The sequence below is a fragment of the Vespula pensylvanica genome, chromosome 8 (assembly GCF_014466175.1).
Source record: "Vespula pensylvanica isolate Volc-1 chromosome 8, ASM1446617v1, whole genome shotgun sequence".
In the NCBI taxonomy this organism is placed as follows: Eukaryota; Metazoa; Arthropoda; class Insecta; order Hymenoptera; family Vespidae; genus Vespula; species Vespula pensylvanica.
In genome coordinates this window covers 5,187,154-5,207,075 of record NC_057692.1, presented here as the reverse complement: position 1 = coordinate 5,207,075, position 19,922 = coordinate 5,187,154, and the positions used below count along the sequence as shown (strand labels likewise).

The 19,922-nt window shown below is 32.7% G+C and overlaps 1 long non-coding RNA gene across 5 annotated transcripts in view; it reads right to left on the bottom strand.

Annotated features, from left to right (window-relative positions):
* LOC122631206 overlaps window positions 1-19,922 on the bottom strand; it is a 110,854-nt gene that overhangs the window by 57,332 nt on the left and 33,600 nt on the right. For 4 of the 5 annotated variants that reach the window (XR_006327639.1, XR_006327638.1, XR_006327640.1 and 1 more), the window contains one exon: window positions 6,509-6,868. This is a non-coding gene — a long non-coding RNA (uncharacterized LOC122631206). Of the gene's footprint in view, window positions 1-6,504; window positions 6,869-19,922 lie in introns of all 5 variants that reach the window. The other variant, XR_006327641.1, reaches the window with a different exon arrangement.

The window sequence follows — 19,922 nt, the reverse complement described above, 5'->3', positions numbered from 1 at the left end:
ACTATTAATATGTAATATTATTATATTATAAAAATTAGTCTATTAATTTATTTGTTATGAAAAAAATGGGTATGTATATATATATATATATTACATATGTATATACATATATATATATATATTATGAATATAGTATAATATATATACATATTACATATTATTGGTGCATAATATTACGATAAAATAAATTTATTATTGATTCGATACGAAAGAAATATCTTTCTATTTGATATACACGCACGTACCTATAACGTATAGTATTATGCTATACCCTAAATATTATCTACGATATTACTATAATATATTATTACATTATTATTACATAAAAATTCATATATACTTCTCCTACTCTTTCCAAATATTCCTTTCTAATAATACACTACGTACTATTATTTGATCACGTTATATAAAAACAAATCAAATATAAGGCGAACTATGCGACGCGATAGAAAGTAGACTAAAAAGATAAGACGGTGTAATAAACAACCAAACAAAACAAGACGAAACCACAACAACAAAAAAACTAATTAAAAGCAACAACAAAAAAAAAAAAAAAGAAAAGGAAGCGAAGAGGAGATCGCATCGAAGGCTTATCAAATTTATTTTCTAAAATCTTGGTTATCCACGATGATGATGATTATTATTAATTAACGGATAGAGATTAGAAGCAAGGAGGAGGATCGGTGTCTCCGTTGGCTCGTTAACACCTCGCTTAACAGCTTCCTCACCCTCTCTCTCTCTCTCTCTCTCTCTCTCTTCTTCCTCTTCTTATTTCCCTTCTTTGATACTTGCAAACGTGTGTCTGGTAGAGGTGAACCGGGCAACCAACAAAAGCAACGACAAAAGATTTTGCACGCTGTTAATGCTGAAACTCGGCACGGTACGTTGTAATAAGGTCGACCAAGAAGACAGAGAGAAACAGAGAGAAACAGAGAGAAAGAGAGAGAGAGAGAGAGAGAGAGAGAGAGGGGGAAAGATATATACCTGAATACCTATGTGTACTTGGAACACAACGCAAGACAACAAGGTAGCTGATAGGTTCCCTATGCTAAGGCCGTTTACGGTTTATGCTTTCAGTTCGTAATACCGTGAAGCTAATGCAGAATCAATTACGTAAGCTTCTAACAATAAAGCGCACTAACCCAATCGATCCTCTACTTTATATATGTGTCTATGAACGTGTGCGATTTGTATAAAAAGCAAAAGAATGAGAAATGGAAAAATGGAAATGAAAGAAGAAGAAGTAGATGTAAAAAAAAAAAAAAAAAAAAGAAAGAGAAAATTATTATTTTTGTTTTTGAAATAATCAAAAGAAACTAAGGACCTTCGTTATCTTTGATAACGTGGATAACGTCTGATATTTCTTTCTCTGTTTTAATTAATCTTATTCTTTTATCATTATATACGATCTTTTGTTATTATTGTATATGGTAAAAAGGATTTAAAAAATATATATATATATATAAATATATAATGATACAATTTAATTAGTAACATCTGAATTGAAAAGAAAAATAAAGAGAGAGAGAGAGAGAGAGAGAGAAAGAAATAAAACAATGATAATAAAAATTAAAGATTTGATAATTCATCGATGCACATGCGTACTAATTTTTATTAATAATGCCTTCATACAGGTTTACATATCTAAGTTAGTTTACTACTAACACTTTTAATATAATAAATTTGTTAATTATCAAGATTAAAAGAAAGAGAAAGAAAAAGAGATAGAAGAAAAAAAAAGTGGAAAAAGAGAGAGAAACAAGAAAGAGAGAAAGAGAGAGGGAAGAAAGAATATACCGTCTGCAAGCTGATAAGTATGTATCCCATATAGTTTAGGAAGAAAAGTTTTGCATTTCCCAACGAGATGGACTAGGAAAGTCGATGAAGCAAAGTGGAAAGAGAGATAGATAGATAGATAGATATAGAGAGAGAGAGAGAGACAGAGACACACAGACAGAGAGAAAGAGAGAGAGAGAGAGAATAGGAAGATGAGAACGAAGAGATGAAGCAGAGTGGAGAGTTGAAAACAGAGAAAAAAAGAAACGTCTATGTATGTGTTCGTTCGTTCGTCCTTTGTGTACGTATACATGTGTGTGTGTGTATGTAATTGTATGTGAGAGAAAGAGGGAAAAGTTTTTCGCTCGTTCGTCAAAGTTTTCATTACAAATACGAACACCCTACAATTTTTTTTTCTCCCCACAATCGTACGAATTTATCAAACCGAATTCGGGTGTTCGTTTGAAACTATACCGATTTCTTTCGAATAGTTTCAGATTGCCATAGTAATCGTTTGGATCTCTTAAATGTAAAATTTCGTGGGAGTTATTTGGTACAGAAGAAGAAGAAGAAGAAGAAGAAGAAGAAGAATGAAACGAAAAGAAAAAAAAGAAGAAAAAATCCGACAGATTTACACCGATTTCGTTTCTTCTTTTTTCATCCTCTGTTGCTGTTTCCTTTTCTGTTTCTGTATACGTTTTCTTTCTTTTTCTCTTTCTTTCTTTCTTTCTTTGAAGCGGCAAAAATATTAAAATCTACGTTAGAATAACTTTCAACTCGTGAGATGGGTTAACTTGTTGAAGAAGGAAAGAAAAAGAAGAAAAAAAAAAATAAAAAATAAATAAAACGAAAAAAAGAATTCGACGAATTCATCGATTTCTTGTCTTTTTTTTTTTTTTTTTTGAGAGAGAGAGAGAGGTGAGAAAACTGAAGGGAAAAGGGAACGGGAGGGGAGAGGGAGGGGAGACGAAGTAACGAAGAAAAAATTAAAATTTACGTTAGAGTAATTTTAACTCGTGAGATAAGTTAACTCGTCAAAAAAAAAAAAAAGAAAAAAAGAAAAAAAACAGAAAAAGAAAAGAAAAGAAAAAAGAAAAAAATCGACGAATTTATCGACTTCAATTTTTTTTTCTTTGTCAGAAAAAAGAGAAATTAAAATTCATGTTAGTAATTCAAACTTGTGAGATAAGTTTAACTTATCGATGGGGAGAGGATAGCGATGATGGTGGTAATGGTAGGAAGAGGAAAGGAAAAAATCGATGAATTTATCGATTTCTTGTCTGCTTTTTTTTCTTTTTCTTTTTCTTTTTTTATATATATATATATATATATATATATATATATATATACAGAAAAATCTAAATATCTATTGATAACTTTAACTCATGAGATGAATTAACACATCGGTACGCAAAGACCGAAAGACGAATTTATTGATTTCTTGTCTTTTTTTTTCCTCCGAGGAAAAAAATAAATTAAAATTCGTCTTAGCAATTCAATAATTTATAAGTTAAATTTAACTTATATATATAATAATAATAATAATAATAATAATAATAATAATAATAAAAGACAAGAAAGCAACTTGATCGATTTGTTTAGCTTTGTTGTTTAGTTTTGTTATTGTACTTTTTATTACTACTTTTTCAAAATCGAAATCTCTCTTATTAATTTTAACTCGCGAAGATAAATCGACGAATTTCTTGTAACAAATACCTATCTTTTTCTTTTCTTTTCTTTTTTCTTTTCTTTCTTTTTTTTTTTTTTTTTTTTCTTGGAACAAGCCTAGCGAGGAAAAATTTTAAATTTGTGTTAATAATAGTACGAGTTAGGTCGAGTTAACTTATCAAAGAGGAAAAGAAAAAGAAATCAGGGATTCACCGTTCGAAATTATCAGTGCGTGGAAAGATTGTTACTTCGCGTTTCCATTTTTTAAACAGACGATCGTTCTACAAATCGAATATTTCTTTCTGCCGAATCCTTTGACCTATTCTACCTCCAAATTGAATGTTTTTTTTTTTTTTATTTTTGCAATGAAGAGGTTCGTGGTTTACCTTTTTCCTTTTTCATTTATTTTGTAATTCTTTTTTCCTTTTCCTTTTTCTTTTCTTTTTTTTTTTTCTTTTCTTTTTTAAAAGAAGATTGAACTAGACTGATTAGAATCGACCTGTCGACGTTCTTTCGTTTCATATCATTCGTACGCAACAAGTAAAGCGTATGTTCACAGAAGCTTGTTCTCTCTCTCTCTCTCTCTCTCTTTCTCTCTGTCTCTGTCTCTTTTTCTTTTTCTCTTTCTGGTTCTCTTTCGCTCAAGTGGAATCCGTCGAACTTGTATCCAGCTTCGTTAATCAATACTTCGATATATCGAGTTTTACTTTGTATCGCATGGATTGGACGATGACAAATTTTTCGTTAAATACGATAAGTTCGGCGTACTATTTTATTTGATTTCTCTCTCTCTTTTTTTTTTTTTTTTTTCTTTATTTTTCTTTCCTTTTTTTCCACTTTTTATTTCCCATCGAGCATGCTTATTGAAAATTTTATATTTTATTTTTATTAAATTTCATCTTACCCGATCCGAGCATAGAATTTTTTTTCGATATTTAATTATGTAGCCGTATTATCAACGTGTAGGTTGTTGCGTATTAAAAATCAGGTAACTGAAAAAAATCTGTTAACGACGACGTAATCGATGTGAACGATAAGTACGAATCACGAATTTTTTTCAAATGCAAATATCTAATTATTTATTGATATCATATATTCAAGAAAGAAAGAAAAAGAAAAAAAAGAGTGACAGAAACTCTTTATTAAAATCTATTAATCGAACTAATCAACGACTAATCAACGTTCAGAGTAAAAAATTTTTCCAAATCGATACTTCGAATTATTCATACATCATACTTATAGATACATTCGACAAAAAGAAAACGAAAAAGAAAACGGAAAAGAAAGAAAAATACCAATCGAAAAATTAACAAAACCTATTCGATCTAATCCGAATGAAACTATAAAACGTGTATGCTACATAAACGTGAATGTATATATACTATATATTCTACATATCTAACTACAAATCTAAGAATATCCAATATATTATTATATCTTATATATTTACGTAATATCCGTCACATAGATGGAGGAAAAAAAAATAACGATAGAAAAAAGAATAAAAAAATAATATTAAAAAAAAAAAAAAAAAAAGAAAAAGAAAAAGAAAAAAAGAAAAAAACAGCAGCAACAACAAGAAAAAGAAGATAAAAATTGACAAAACGAAACGAAACGAAACGGAACGAAACGAAACGAAACAAAACAAAACAAATTAAATTAAATCTACCCAATCAATAAAAACAACGAAATAAAGAGAGAGGTAGAGAGAAATAGAGAGAGACAGACAGACAGACAGACAGACAGACAGAGAGAGAGAGAGAGAGAGGTGTACTCGATGAAAAGACAAATAGTAGAAAACGATTTGGATAATTTAGATAGAGAGTAGCCCCTATCGAAGCTCAGCTATCCAAGCTGATCGATCTTCCGGTGTGGCGCGACTAACCGTGAAAAGCTGTCGGCGCACCGTAGCGCAGCCGCTGTCGCCATTCTCTCCCTCCTCCTTCCTCACCCCTCTTCTCCTCTCTATTCCCTCTCCGAATCCCTCATCTCGTAGCCACCCTACCCATCTAACCCCTCCTCATTCTCCTTTTCCTCATCCTCGGTCTCCACACCACCTCTTCATTCTCCTCATCCTATTCCTGCTTCTCCGATAACAAGAGTGTTTTACGCACCGCACCAAAATAATCCGATTACACGGCTACGCTTGCTGACCCGCAAAACGCGACCTTCCTTCATGGATATCGAAAGGAAAAAGAGGGAGAAACTAGATCATTAACCTCTTCCTCGCTCTCTCTCTCTTTCTCTCTCTCTCTCTCTCTCTCTCTCTATCTATCTATCTATCTTTCTTTCTCTTTCTATCCCTTTTTTACTTTATATAAGTATATGTATATCTAAACTTTTTAAAATATATATCTACTAGTATACGAATAAAGATACTTTGTCGATATAGATTTTTTTGTATACTCGTTGATTAAATATGTGTGCGTGTAATTGATTATGTAATATATAATATGTATAATAAATTGCAAATGTAAGTAAATTAATAATAATCAAAACTATATATATATATATATATATAATAAAATTATTAATTTATTTGATATTATTTGTACGATATTAAAAAACTTTTACGTTCAATTAATTATAGAATTGATATAATCGAAACGATATCAATGAAAAATGTTTCAATAACTCATCGTATGAATATCTTTTACTATTAATTTCTTTCATTATTGCTTACAAGTTTTTATCGTGATTTATTTATTCTTTATCATTATTAATAATATATATATATATATATATATAAAAGAAAAATATTATTGTCAATCAATTATTTATAATTAGAATAATGAAATGCGTTACGAGATTTATCGATAATTCTATAATTCCTAAGAACAACGATCGATTGCCTGTTTACGTAGAATAAGATCAACAATAATGTTTAGACTAATGCAAGCAAGATAAGATAGATTAGAATTATATCGGTGGAGTACAAATTCCATGAGAAAATTGTTTTCTTGGTCAAAAGGAAAATATCTAGTTGAAAATAATGATAAAGCGTTATTATGTATGTATATGGACATACATACAAACAAACATATATACATATATACATACTTACGTAGAAATAGATAGCAGGGAAGTCCAATTGGTCGTTCAGTGAAAGTCATTCGAGATCGATTCTTCGTGGTCGAGAAGTGAAACCTTTTTCTTCGATGTGACGACGTCGACGTCGACAACGACGACAACGAAAACGATGACGACGACGACGACGACGACAACAACGACAACGACGATGTCTACGTGCTTTGCCTATGAGTTTCGCGAAATTTTACTCGCGTGTACTCTTTCGAAAGCGTTTCTCGTCCTTCGTACGCTCCTTTTCACTTTTTTGTTTCTTATTTTTTTTTCTTTTTCTTTTTACTTTTTTCTTTTCTCTTCCTCATCCTTTGCACGATCAAAACAGGACAATACAGTTTACCTGCAAATATAAATATATTGGGTATTATAAAAATTGCAAAATAAAACTCCTAGATGGATATCAAATTGTTAAGTAATTGGTACAGTTTCTATTAATATTTTTTGTTCCTTTTGGAAGATGTGTTATTTTTTATAAATCGATATAATTTTTTCTTTTTTTTTTTTAATTTAGAAATTATTCATAAATACGGGCAAATAGAAATGATTGTATCTGTTACATTAGATTAATTATTTTCTTGTCATGAATATATAAATATTTCTACGATCGATATTACGTAAATACACGTTGGTGTATCAAAAAAAAAAAAAAAAAAAAAAAAAAAAAAGTTATGATATACTTTCATTGAGATAATAATCGATCTTATACATACAATTATTAATACTTTTTCTCTCAAAAATTGTATTAACTACTACTTTGATACTAATATCACATAAATACATTATCAAAAATTATTCAAACGAATTGATATTAGTAAACGAAAAAGAAAAGAAAACGAAACAAATCATAATTATGATATACGTCAACAATAATTAAAAAAGCATTTAGCTGAATAAATCACACAATAAGCGTTACAAAAACAATTCAAAATGTGAAATTAATATTACTCGCAGGTGTTGAAAAGATATCGGTATAAACAAAAAAAAAAAAAAAAAAAAAGAAAGAATAATAAAAAGAAAAGCAGAAGAAAAAAGAAGAAAAAATGCAATAAAACTAGAACGAAACGGTCTTTTTATCGATTCGTTCGGTAGACAGAAAAAGTAGAGAAAGAGAGAGAAAGAGAAAGGGAAAGAGAAAAAAACGAGAGAAAGAGAGAGAGAGAGAGAGAGAAAGAAAAAGAGAGAAAGGAATATGGTAGTATAATATAAAAGCAAAGCAAGTTTAACGTAGGATATGTATAGTAATGGATGGTGACCGGGACCATACAAAGTCTCGATCCAATCTCCTCCTGCAGCCACTGAGAGGATCGGAAAAGAGAGTAGGATCGGGTTTCGAAGGATCGAAGCAAAGTGACTCGTAAGACTGGTAGACGCACTTCTCTGACAAATAAACTATCAAAGAAACGATACTTCCTGGACCCACTGAGTATCTTTCTTAATTTCTTTTTGCCAAGAGATAAGAGATTTTTACGAGAATTCGTTTACAATGTCTACTCGACGAACTTACGTATCGTATATACTATACTTGATCATACTCCATCTTCAATTTCAAAATTAATAATTAATTCGATGGGAATCGTAATTATTTATTTTCTTTTTCTTTTTCTTTTTATTGTTAAAATATCGATTAACATTGATTATCGTTAACGATTAGAAAAAAATAAACGAGTAACGAAAATTTTGTTTAATGATCGTCGCAAAATTCAAAAATGAGAATAAAAATGGAGAGAGAGAGAGAGAGAGAGAGAGAGAGAGAGAGAGAGAGAGAGAGAGAGAGAGAGAAACAGCAAATCGTTATCGATGATCGATTGATTATGATGATTATTGATTAAAAGAGATGAAGAAGAAAAAAGGAAAAGAAAGAAAACGAGAGCGAGTGATTTTTGTGTTATTAATATTAAATCTATTACGATATCAATTCGAAATTGATAATTCCCTGTTCATTATTATTAGTAAAATTATACTCTAACACTTTCTTTCATTATTATTAATAACAAGTCGATTACTATATTTCATATTTATAATTAATAATAGAAATAAACTCATCAATGTTATTAATAGTAAACCTGTAGCGAAATATGATTTTTAATCTGACACTAAAAGAAAAAAAAAAAAAAAAAAAAAAAGAAAACGAAAAGAAAAGAAAAAGACAAATAATCTTATTTTATCAACATTAAATCGATTACAATATCTCAATTCATAATCGATAAGAAAAACAAATCGTTCAGTTATTAATAAAAATCCATTATTATCGCTATTAAAAATCAAACACGAAAACACGTAAATGTACCTGCCGTTTCGTATATATTATTATTAACGAAATATCGATAATGACGTTTCAATTCATAATTAATAACGCAAACAAATGCGTTAGTCGTTATTAATAAAAATATATTATCCTATCGGTTCTCAAAACATTACAAAATTATCAAATAAACATGTAAACGCACGATCAAACCAACGAACGAACGAACCAACCGAGCAAGACAAAAAAAAATCAGAAGAAAATAAAAAAAAAAAAAGAAAAGTAAAAAAAAAAAAGAAAAAAAGAAAAAAAAACAGAAAAAAGAAAAAAAAATGAGATAGAAAAATTTTGGAAAAAGAGAGTTGGTTTAAAGTCTGCCGTAGAAACTTTCATGGAGAAAATTTTGTTCGGAGTTAAGGGTAGGGCGGAGAGAGGTGAGGGACAGGGTGAACAGGGAAAGGAGACAGGGGTGAAGGGAAAGGGGAGAGGATAGGGGGAGGGAGGGGATAGAAAGGTGGGTTTTGAAGTGTACGAAAGGAAACGGAGGGGTCTCTCGAGTAAATGGGCAACGCGATGCTGTCCTGGATGGCGAGAGAGAAATGCGTTGAGAAAGTGAGAGAGAAAGAGAAAAAGAGAAAGAGAGAGAGAGAGAGAAAAGGGTCGAAAAAAGGAAGGGATGTAAACGTTAAGGATGGTAGGGAGATTCGTCGAGTCCGATCTTACGAAGCTTCCGAACATGCTTTTCAATATTTACGAATAACTACGGCCGATTAACTAGAAAGGCAGGAACGAAGGGTAAGATGAAGAGAGGGGGAAGGGTGAGAGGAGGAGGTGGTGGGAGGGGAAAGGAGGAAAGAGGGAAATGGTCGGCAGTCGAGTGGCAAAGCTCGAAGAGAGTGAGTGAGAGAGAGAAGGGGGAATGAATTAACCTTCCTGACTCATTCTCTCTTTCTTTCTTTCTCTCTCTCTCTCTCTCTCTCTCTCTCTCTCTCTCTCTCTCTCTCTCTCCTTTACTTTCTTTTTCTCTCTCTTTCTTTCACGAAATCCTGGCCAGGATCTCGTGATATAACGTTAACCCGATGAATCGTAAATTGCTAGAACAGATAAAGGGCAACGGAGCAGCGATGCGTATCGACGAAGAATACTGCCCTAAACTGCCCTTTCCTGCCCTTTTCAAAGATAAAACAAAAACGTGACCGATTTTTTCCCAAAAGTTTTACTACTTGTAGTTTGAATTCTCCTGAAATGATTTTTGTTAGGTTGTTTAGGTTTTCCCTTCTTTTTTTTTTTTTTTTTTGCTATCGTCGATATTATATATCTTTATGTCTATGATACAGACATCCGTTTATAGTCACACTTTATGGTAATAAAAATGATATAGAGGGAATAAAAAATTATTCTACGAAGAAGTAAACCAGGGACGACTGTTAATTGAATAAATATATGTATATATGTATGTATAAAAAAAAAATGTTTAATAAACAATCTCACGCGAGATAAGAATCGGTATATCAATTAATTTATTCGATTTATATCATCTTGATTGAAACGATTTTCCAACACACAAACACACACGTACAGAGATACACACACTCGTACACGCGTGTATGTTTACGTACGTGGAGAGGGAGAGGGAAAATAGAGAAAAGAAAAAAAAAAGACAAAGAGTAACCAATTATGTTCCTACATAATAAACATCGAGACAACAAAAGTGGAGAGAGTGAGTATGAAAGTGAGATAGAATGAAAGTGTATGGGTGTGTACGAGAAAAAGAAAGAAAGAGAAATAGGGAGAGAAAGAGAGAGAAAGAAAAAGGAAGAAGAAGAAGAAAGGTAAAGGAATATGTCGCGAAATGGAACGAGCCGTTGTCAAGCAACGCTCGCATTGTTATCGATCATATGCTTGCGAACGAAGTATGTGCTTGAGATTAACGATAGACGAATGGACAGACAGACAGACAGACAGACAGACACACGGACGGACAGACAGATAAACAGACAGACAGACGAAAACACAAAAGTTTCAAGAGAGAATTTTATAAAGTAACATTCATTTATTCACCCAACCCGAATACTAATTGTACTATAGCTGAAATCATTTTTGCATTTCATTTGCAAAATCTTTCTAAATAATTATGTAAATTATTATTGTTGTTGTTGTTGTGTTGTTGTTATTAATATTATTATTAATATTATTATTGTTACTATTATTATTAGAAGAATTATCTTTTCCAATAATCTCTTCGCACACGTATACATACTTTTTAATTCTTAACCCTGTAAAACTAGTAAAAAAAAAAAAAAAAAAAAAAGAAAGAAAAGAAAAAAGTTTGAAAGCAAAAAGAGAAAAAAAAGGGACATATTACATAAGGTGAAACTTATGATACGAGTTAAAAGATCATCTTAAGCTATGTTATAATATATGATTTCTTTTTTTCTTATGTCAAAAAAGAAAAAATAATTTATACATATGTAATTATATGAAGTGCTCTCACGCACACACACACGCACACACATACTTTCTCTCTCCCACTTTTTCTCTCTTATGATATAACTTACAGAATTATGCTATAGCATGACATAATGCAAAACTTTTTTTGGTGTTAAAAAAAAAAAAAAAAAAAATAAGAAAAAAAAAAAAGAAACAGAAAACAGAAATCATATAATGCGAGATTCTCATTCTCAGCATAACTTACAATATTATGCTTTACTATGTAATAATGTGTTTTTTAGTGTCTTAAAAAAAGAAAAAGAAGAAAAATTATATAATGCGAAACTTATAGCACGTATAACACATGCCACGTATTATAAGTACACCATACCATATATAATCCATATATCATTGTTAGCAGTAAACACGACCTTGGAACGTATTCCGATTAATAATAGATTTCGTCTAAAAAAAAAAAAAAAAAAAAGAAAAAAAAAAAAAGAAAGAAAGAGGAAACAAAAAAAAACAATAAAATAGAATAAAATAGAATACAAACAAAAAGAAAATGAAAAAGAAAAAAAAAAAGAAAACCGATATAAATTAGGGTACGATCAAACGAATACAGAACAGATCCAAATAGAAATTACTTAAATAGACGAGTTAACAAGGAGCGTTTAATTGTCGTGATTGTACTTTGCTTTTTCTTTTTCTCCCTTTTCTTTTTCCTTTTAATTTTCCTTTAAATTTGAACGACGGGGGGTAAGAAATAAAAGTATCGCGTAGCAAAAGAGCGACGTCTAGTAGTAAGTTTGGAAAAGAATGTGACGCGTTAAAAAGGGTTGAGAAGAAGACGAGAAATGAGGCAGGGGGGAGGTGCAAAGGGATCAGAAGGGGTAAGAAGGGGAAGGGGGTAAAGGGGTAAGAGCGGGAACGACAAGAGAAGGAAAGGGAAGGAGGTCTTAGTTCGTCGGCAGGATGTGCATAGAGAATTTTGAGACTCGATGAAAATCGATCGGTGTGTCCCTCCTTCCCTCTCAACCTCCCTCCCTCCCTCCCTCCCTCCCTCCGACCCTCCCAGCACCCTTCATCTCCCCACCCTTCACACCGCTCTCCTGCCCGGTTAGAGAGACCGGCTGTCCACAGATTGCCGGTCTGCACACCGAAACACATACATATGTATTTACGTACTGTAGTAGATACGTAACGTGTGTATATATATATATATGTACATATATATATATATATATTATGTATATACACATACGTACATACTCTGTAGAACGAGGAAGCCACGTGTAACACATTCAACAGAGATTCCATATACATACAACATATCTATATATACATGTATATATATATATATATATGGCATACATACATACACGTACATAGAAACGCGGGTGCACACCCTCCTGCGTGTAAAAGAGAGAGAGAAAACGAGAGGTGGCTACGTGACGATCGGTGCGTGTAGGGAAGAACGGTAGACGAACCAGAACAAAAGACCCTCTCTCTCTCTCTCTCTCTCTCTCTATCTATCTATCTTTTTCTTTCTGTCTCACTTTTTCTTTCTTTCTCTACTTTTCGTGAGATCGAGAGAGAAACACGAATCCACCAAGTCGACTGTGAGAGAGCGACAAGGATAGTCTCTTTCTCTTTCTCTTTCTCTCTCTCTCTCTCTCTCTCTCTCTCTCTTTCTTTCTCACATTCTTTCTTTCTTTCTTTCTTTCTCGTTTGGTACTCACTCTCTCATTTTCTCTTTCTCTCTTTCTCTCTCTCTCTCTCTCTCTCTCTATAACCTCAGCACTCTCTCCCCCCACCATTCCAACACCCCGCCTCACCGTTTACTCCTGCTTCATCCTGCTTCCAACAGAGCTTTCGAGAGTTGCATTCGCTCTCAACTCGAGACGCTCGATATTTTAATTCCTACCGATCGACCAACCTTCTCTTCCTCCTCCTCTTCCTTTTTTCCCTCCTCTTCCACCCCCTCCTCATCTTCCTCTTCTGCTTTCTCTTCTTCTTCTTCTTCTTCTTCTTCATCTTCTTTTCTTTTTCTTCTCTGTCTCTTTTATTTCTTCTCGTCCCATGTATTCGTGTGTGTAAAGGAAAGAGAAAGAGAGAAAGAGAGAGAGAGAGAGAGAGAGAGAGAGAGAGAGAGAGAACTAGACTACCCCAATGAGACACCACACATATATTCTAACCAGCCGAAAAATTATGCCAACGTGCTCTACGAATTTTCCGTCCGAATGCATCCCACCCTGTCTTGTTTAACGATTGGTTAACAGAGGGAATGTCCAAAGAAATTTTTTCTCTTATGTTGAGTCGATTAAATTAAATGATCTCTTTTTCTTTTCTTTTTTTTTTCCTTTGTATTTCTAACGAAGTAATAATATTTTATAAAGATTGATAATTATATATATATATATATTGAATGATTTCGTAGATTGATTGTGTTAAATTAAACAATTATATATATATATAAATTATTTTACAAATAAGATATTTTAATTTATTAATAAAAAATAATATAAATAGAATTACATTAAAATTTATATATATATATATATATATATATATATATATATATATATATATATAGAAGCAACTAGTTTCTTGAATATTCGAATGTCTATATAAAAGACCGGTTGAGTTAAAAGCCCCGCTTAACGATGATCGATAAGGAATCGCGATAAATTCGTATCAATTAGTCATCGATATCGATAACTCGATAATCGCGAATATCAGTTCGGAAAAAGAAACATATGTATGTATGTATGTATGTTTAGCTTCGAATTTGCCGTGAAAACTTGCCACTCGTTTGTTCCACTTCGATCGAATTTCAAAGTGTTGATCACTATACACAAAACACGTACGTACGTATAGAGCATACATACAAACATACGTACATACATGCATATATCATGCATGCATGCATGTAGGTATGTATGTATGTATGTATGTATGTATGTATGTATGTATGTATGCATACATATGTATTCGTTGGCGGTGAAGTCCTCGAGAAATCGCAGCTCGTGACGCTATAAGAGTAAAAATACGATACCACGCTCTCTTGCTCGTTATCTCTCGTGTGCTTCTGCTAACGGAATATAAGCGATCTCTCGAATGCTTAGATCAGGTGAAAATAGATCTTACGTCAGGATTTAACACGAATTCCGAACGATATACGATAGTTTAGATTAAATTTTCAATTTATTTCGAAAATGGTTTATCGATTGTTATCAAGTATGTATATGTGTGTGTGACATATATATATATATATATATATAAGTTAGAAGATATATTCTTCTTTTCTTCAAATAAAATATTTCTATTTATATTATAAACAAAAAAATATATATATATAAACAGAATTAAAATAAAATTTGGTATACCTACATCGGAAAAAAAAAGTAAATCGAAAAAAAAAAAGAAAAAAAAATGAGAAAGGAAGAAAGAAGAAAAAACAAAAAAAGTGTAAGAAGAAGTCTAAAAAAAGGAAACGAAAACGTAATAACCAAAATAAACAGCTTATCTATAAGCGATACTAAACGAGTCAATATTTTGCATGTGAACATTGCTTGACGAAAAATTAGGCACAAAAATTCACAAGTTCGTTATCTATTTCGAGTTTTCTTCACGATAAGAACGTCGAGACGTTCGTTAATTATCTCTTCGTTATTTCACTATATATATATATATATATATATATATATATATATATATGTACTTGCATATATACATGTATATACATATATATGCATATATATACATATATATAGATATATATATGTATGTAGATACGATATAATACATATATGAAATGCATCGAAAGAATGTCCGAAGGCTATCGATACATTGTTTTAAGTTCATTTCGATAACGTCGTCCGTTATCAATGATACGAACGTTAATAATGAAGGAACGATCGCATATGTTTAGTTATTATAATAATTCGATTAACTTTTTATTTATTTATATATGTATATATATATATATACTTTTTTTATATTTCTTCGAAAGTAATTACCAATGGAGAATAACTATTACTGTAATCTTTCTTTCCTATATAAAAATGAATTTTCTACGATTACGTCTTCGCGACGATAATAACCAATAATAAAATTTTATTGAATAAACACGTCTTATAAAAATAAATAAAAAAAAAAAAAAAAAAAAAAAAGAAAAAAAAGAAAAGAGAAAGAGAAAAAAGTTGTACGAAATCGTTATAAAAATAATTGAAGACCTTTTCGGGCAGGTCAATTTGTGTTCTTTGCGTATACATTGTATCTGTATGTATGTAAGTTCCTGTGTGTGCGTCTAACAACACTTTTGGGATTTGTAGAGATTATCTGAGGATTAAGAAGGTTAAATGATCTTTTCGAATTAGGAAGGATTTGAAAGAAGAAAGTGCGAAAGAGAAAGAGAGAGAGAGAGAGAGAGAGAGAAAGATAGATAGAGAAATTGAGATAGATCGTGAGAGAGGGAGAGAGAGAGAGAGAGAGAGAGAGAAAGAAGGGAAATAGAAACGTCATGTGCTACCTACTAGTAAGCAAGTTTGTCCTTCGAGTTTCTAACGTGTACGTCGAACACGACGACAAGTAAATGTACGCTTCTCTCTCACGGTAGTAGGTCCGACTTTTACGGGAAACGTTGAGAGGTGTAATATCCGAGGAAGGACAACTCACTGTAGAGAGAAAGGAAGCTCGCCTTAGAAAACCTCTCGAAAGTCGTCCTACTATACCAAGCCGAACAGCGACGTTCTCTCTCTCTCTCTCTTTCTATCTCTCTCTCTCTCTCTTTCTCTCTCTCTCTCTGTCTGTCTGTCTGTCTGTCTGTCTTTCTCTATCTCTCTCTCTCTCTCTCTCTCTCTCTCTCTCTCTATGTATCTATCTCCGTCTCGTTCCGTCTTTCCTTCTTTTTCTCTCTCACCCGTCACTTTTATTTTTCTCTATTCTCTTGCAATTCTTGTTATTCGTTGCCATTCTCGGATCGTGTAAAAATAACACTGTCAAAGATGATATATTATAAATGCATTTGTTTGCATTTATAATGATTAATTATATATGTAATCTAGAATATATGTGTAGATATATTTATCTACAATCGTTTAATATTTACCTTGTTTTGTAACTGTATAATTTTCTATAATTATATATATATATATGTGTGTGTGTGTGTGTGTATAAGTAAACAAATAAATAAAAGAATTAGAAAAAAAAAAATTAAAATAAATTTTGCAATAAGAAAACATTTTCTATCCGTCGTTAAAATAGAAAAGAATAAAAGGAGGAAAGAAAACGAAAATAAATACGAAAACAAATAAAACAAATAAACAAATAAATAAATAAAAATAAGAAACCTGTCCAAAAAGATCGAAGTGTTCTTTCAAGCATTTACAGCTTACGTATACCAACAACGTATATAAAAAGGATCGAACGATGGACTAAACATTGCCATAGTTAAAGAATCCCGTAAGAGTCTCGTAAGATCGTTATCTCTTCATTCTCTTTCTCATTCTTTATTACTTTCTCAAGGTTCTATACAGCATGAAAATACTTTGATTTCGTAGAATAGAATTTTCGAAAGCCGTCGCTTTGGATTGGAAGGCGAGCAACGGTAGCGATAGTGTTGCTGTAGAAGGATAAGGAGGAAAAGAAGGATAAGAAGAAAGAGGAGGGATATTTTCGACGTGACGAGAGAGAGGAAACACATTTTGGATCCTATGCTTTTCCACGATAAAAAGGGGTGAAAGGAAGAGAATAGGAGGGGTAAAAAAAGAAGAGAAGAGAACAATGAGAGGGGGATGGTAGAGAAAGGAGGGATGGATAGCAGGCAGAGAGAAAGAGAAAGAGAACAACTTCGATTTTCCCGCTTTTCCAAATATTATCCGGCACGAAACCTGGCCGATTCTAACGCTGGATATAACGTTGGCTAAAAGCGAGAAAAATCTCCGATGTGGCTACGTAGTAAGTACTTACTTCGCGAGGAAAGAGCCGAAGGATGGCCGAAGGAAACGAAAGAGGATGAGGAGGTTAGAACGTAATGGTAGAGTAGAGAGAAACGTTGAAGAAGTTTACGCGCGTTTGTACGTATAAATGTATGTGTGTGTGTGTGTGTGTATGTATGTATGTGTATGTTTAGTTGTTTGTGTGTGTGTTCGTGTACAAGGAAGAAGGGGAGGAGGTAAAGCACGCGGGCGAGGGGAAAAACGACTCGGAACTCGCGAGCCGTAGCGGTACTCGTTTTCTTCGCTGCCATACACATACACAGAGAGAAAGAGAAAGAGGGAGAGGGAGAGAGAGAGAGAGTGGGAGAGAGAGAGAGAGAGAGAAGTTATCCACCTTGCCACGAAATCGAATAAATCGTCATTTCTCTCTCTCTCTTTCTCTTTTTTTTCTTTCGTTGATTCGATCAGTAGAGGTCATCGAACCGAATTAATTCCAAACAAGATTTATACATATATACGTATATATATATATATGTATGTATGTATATATATATGATATAATTTATAAGATAGATATATATATATATATGTGTGTGTAATCATAAATTCGTCTTATCTTTTATTATCTGATCTTACAGATCGAAAGTATCATCTATTATTCGACATGACTATTTACCATCTTTCTCATATCTCCATCCCTCTTACTTCATGTTCCTTTCCTTTCTGTATCATTTTCTTTTTTATTTTCATTTTTTTTTTTTCTTTTCTTGTTTCTCTCGTAAGAAAGCTCGCTCCATGTGTAAAAATTGGAGTAAGGATCTCGGGGTTGAAAATTCGTAGAACCGTAGGGTACAAAACTCTTGGCGATCGAGCGTTTCAGATAGGCCGTTGGTAAAGAAAAGTCGTCGTAATATTTCACGGAGGGCGAACGAGGAAGTAGCGACGACGATGGAGGAAGAGGAGGAGGAGGAGGAGGAGGAGGAGGAGGAGGAGGAGGAGGAGGAGGAGGAGGAGGTGGAGGAGGAGGAGATGGTGTTGTAGAGAGGGAAGAGGAGAGCAAGAGGAGGAAGAGGAGGAAGAGAAGGAGGAGAAGGATGAGGAGGAAGAGGAGAGGAAGAGGGAAAGGTTTGAAGAGAAAGAGAAAGAGAAAGAGAAAGAGAGAGCGAGCGAGAGAGAGAGAGAGAGAGAGAAGTCGAAACGAACTCGGTGCTCGTTTCTATGCAGCGGTATTTGCTTGCCTTGCAACGAGGTATTTCAGAATAGTCATTATCACTAGTTCGCTTCCTCCTCATAATAGAAACTCGAATGGATCGCCTCGACTTTTCTTTTTTCTTTTCTTTCTTTCTTTCCTTCCTTCCTTCCTTCTATCTTTCTTTCTATCTATCTATCTATCTTTCTTTCTTTCTTTCGATCCTTTTTCTTCTTCTCTTTCTCCTCTCTCTCTCTCTCTCTCTCTCTCTCTCTCTCTCTCTCTCTCTCTCTCTCTCTCTCTCTCTAGAGTTCTCTAAAGCTTTCGATCTTTCTCTCTCTCTCTTTCTTTTATTTTTATTTTTCTTTCCTCCTTTCGAACGATCGAAACTATCATAGAAACAGCACAGCAATATATACGTAAATACGATTATTGCTTAGACTTTTACCTATACATACACTCTGGATATATATGGATACAATTACTTACGTGTGTATTCGCAAATATTCGAACGACTTTTATGGCTATCCGTTATTACGTAGCTCGTTAAAATCCTAGATAAATATGTGTATGTGTATGTGTGTGTCATGTCTTTCCTTTTAACTATCAACTCAGATTTTCTAAAGTTCTTTCGTTGAAATATCGTGAATATACGAAGATCGATGTTACAAGTGGATCATCTCTTTCGTTCTCTCTCTCTCTCTCTCTCTCTCTCTACTTTTTTTTCTATCTATCTATTTTTCTTTCTTTTTCTATCTTTAGATATTTTTCGGTTTCGTTCACGAAACTACTGACTATCTACAGTTACATTCGTCAATTAAGCCCTATTTGAAAATACATCGTGGAAAAGCCGGCCATCAGCCGCAAAGGTAAATACGTCCCTTTCCCCCTTCTTCCCTTACCTTTTACTCTCTTCCGCTTCTCACTCGTACCAGTACTCGTCCGCGCTTACAAAGTTATGCCGTATTTCTCGTTAAATAACGGAAAGGTAAAAGGAGAAGGATGATGATGATGAAGAGTAGGAGAGGAGAAGGAGGAGGAAGAGGACGGCATGAGTAGGATACGAAAAAAAAAAAGAAATAAATAAATAAAGAAAAAAGGAACACAAAAAAAGAAACAAAAAAAAAAACAAATACATATTCCTGAGTTCACCGACGAGCCCGCTCTCGCATTATCTTCCGCGTTTTGCTTTTCGAATATGAAACAAACATCTTTCGGTATTTTCGATTAAATTTCAACGAAGATAAATATGGAAAATCAAAGGAAATTATTAGATGTAATTTAAGTACATTCAGAGACAGATCATTTAGATGGATATCTAATAGATATAGATACATATATATGTACGAACGTACGTATGTATATATATATATATATTCTTTTTTCAATGATCTCTTTGAATATTTTCAACAAGGACGATAATTCGTCAGATTTCGTATGCACATATATATATATATATATATATATGCACACATATACGTACATAACTGAATTCAAATGGAGCACTAAACCACCGATAGAAGGACTATATTATCGATTAATCGTGATTCGCGATAAAAAGTCCCACTTTCGATTTTCCATTCGAACGAAT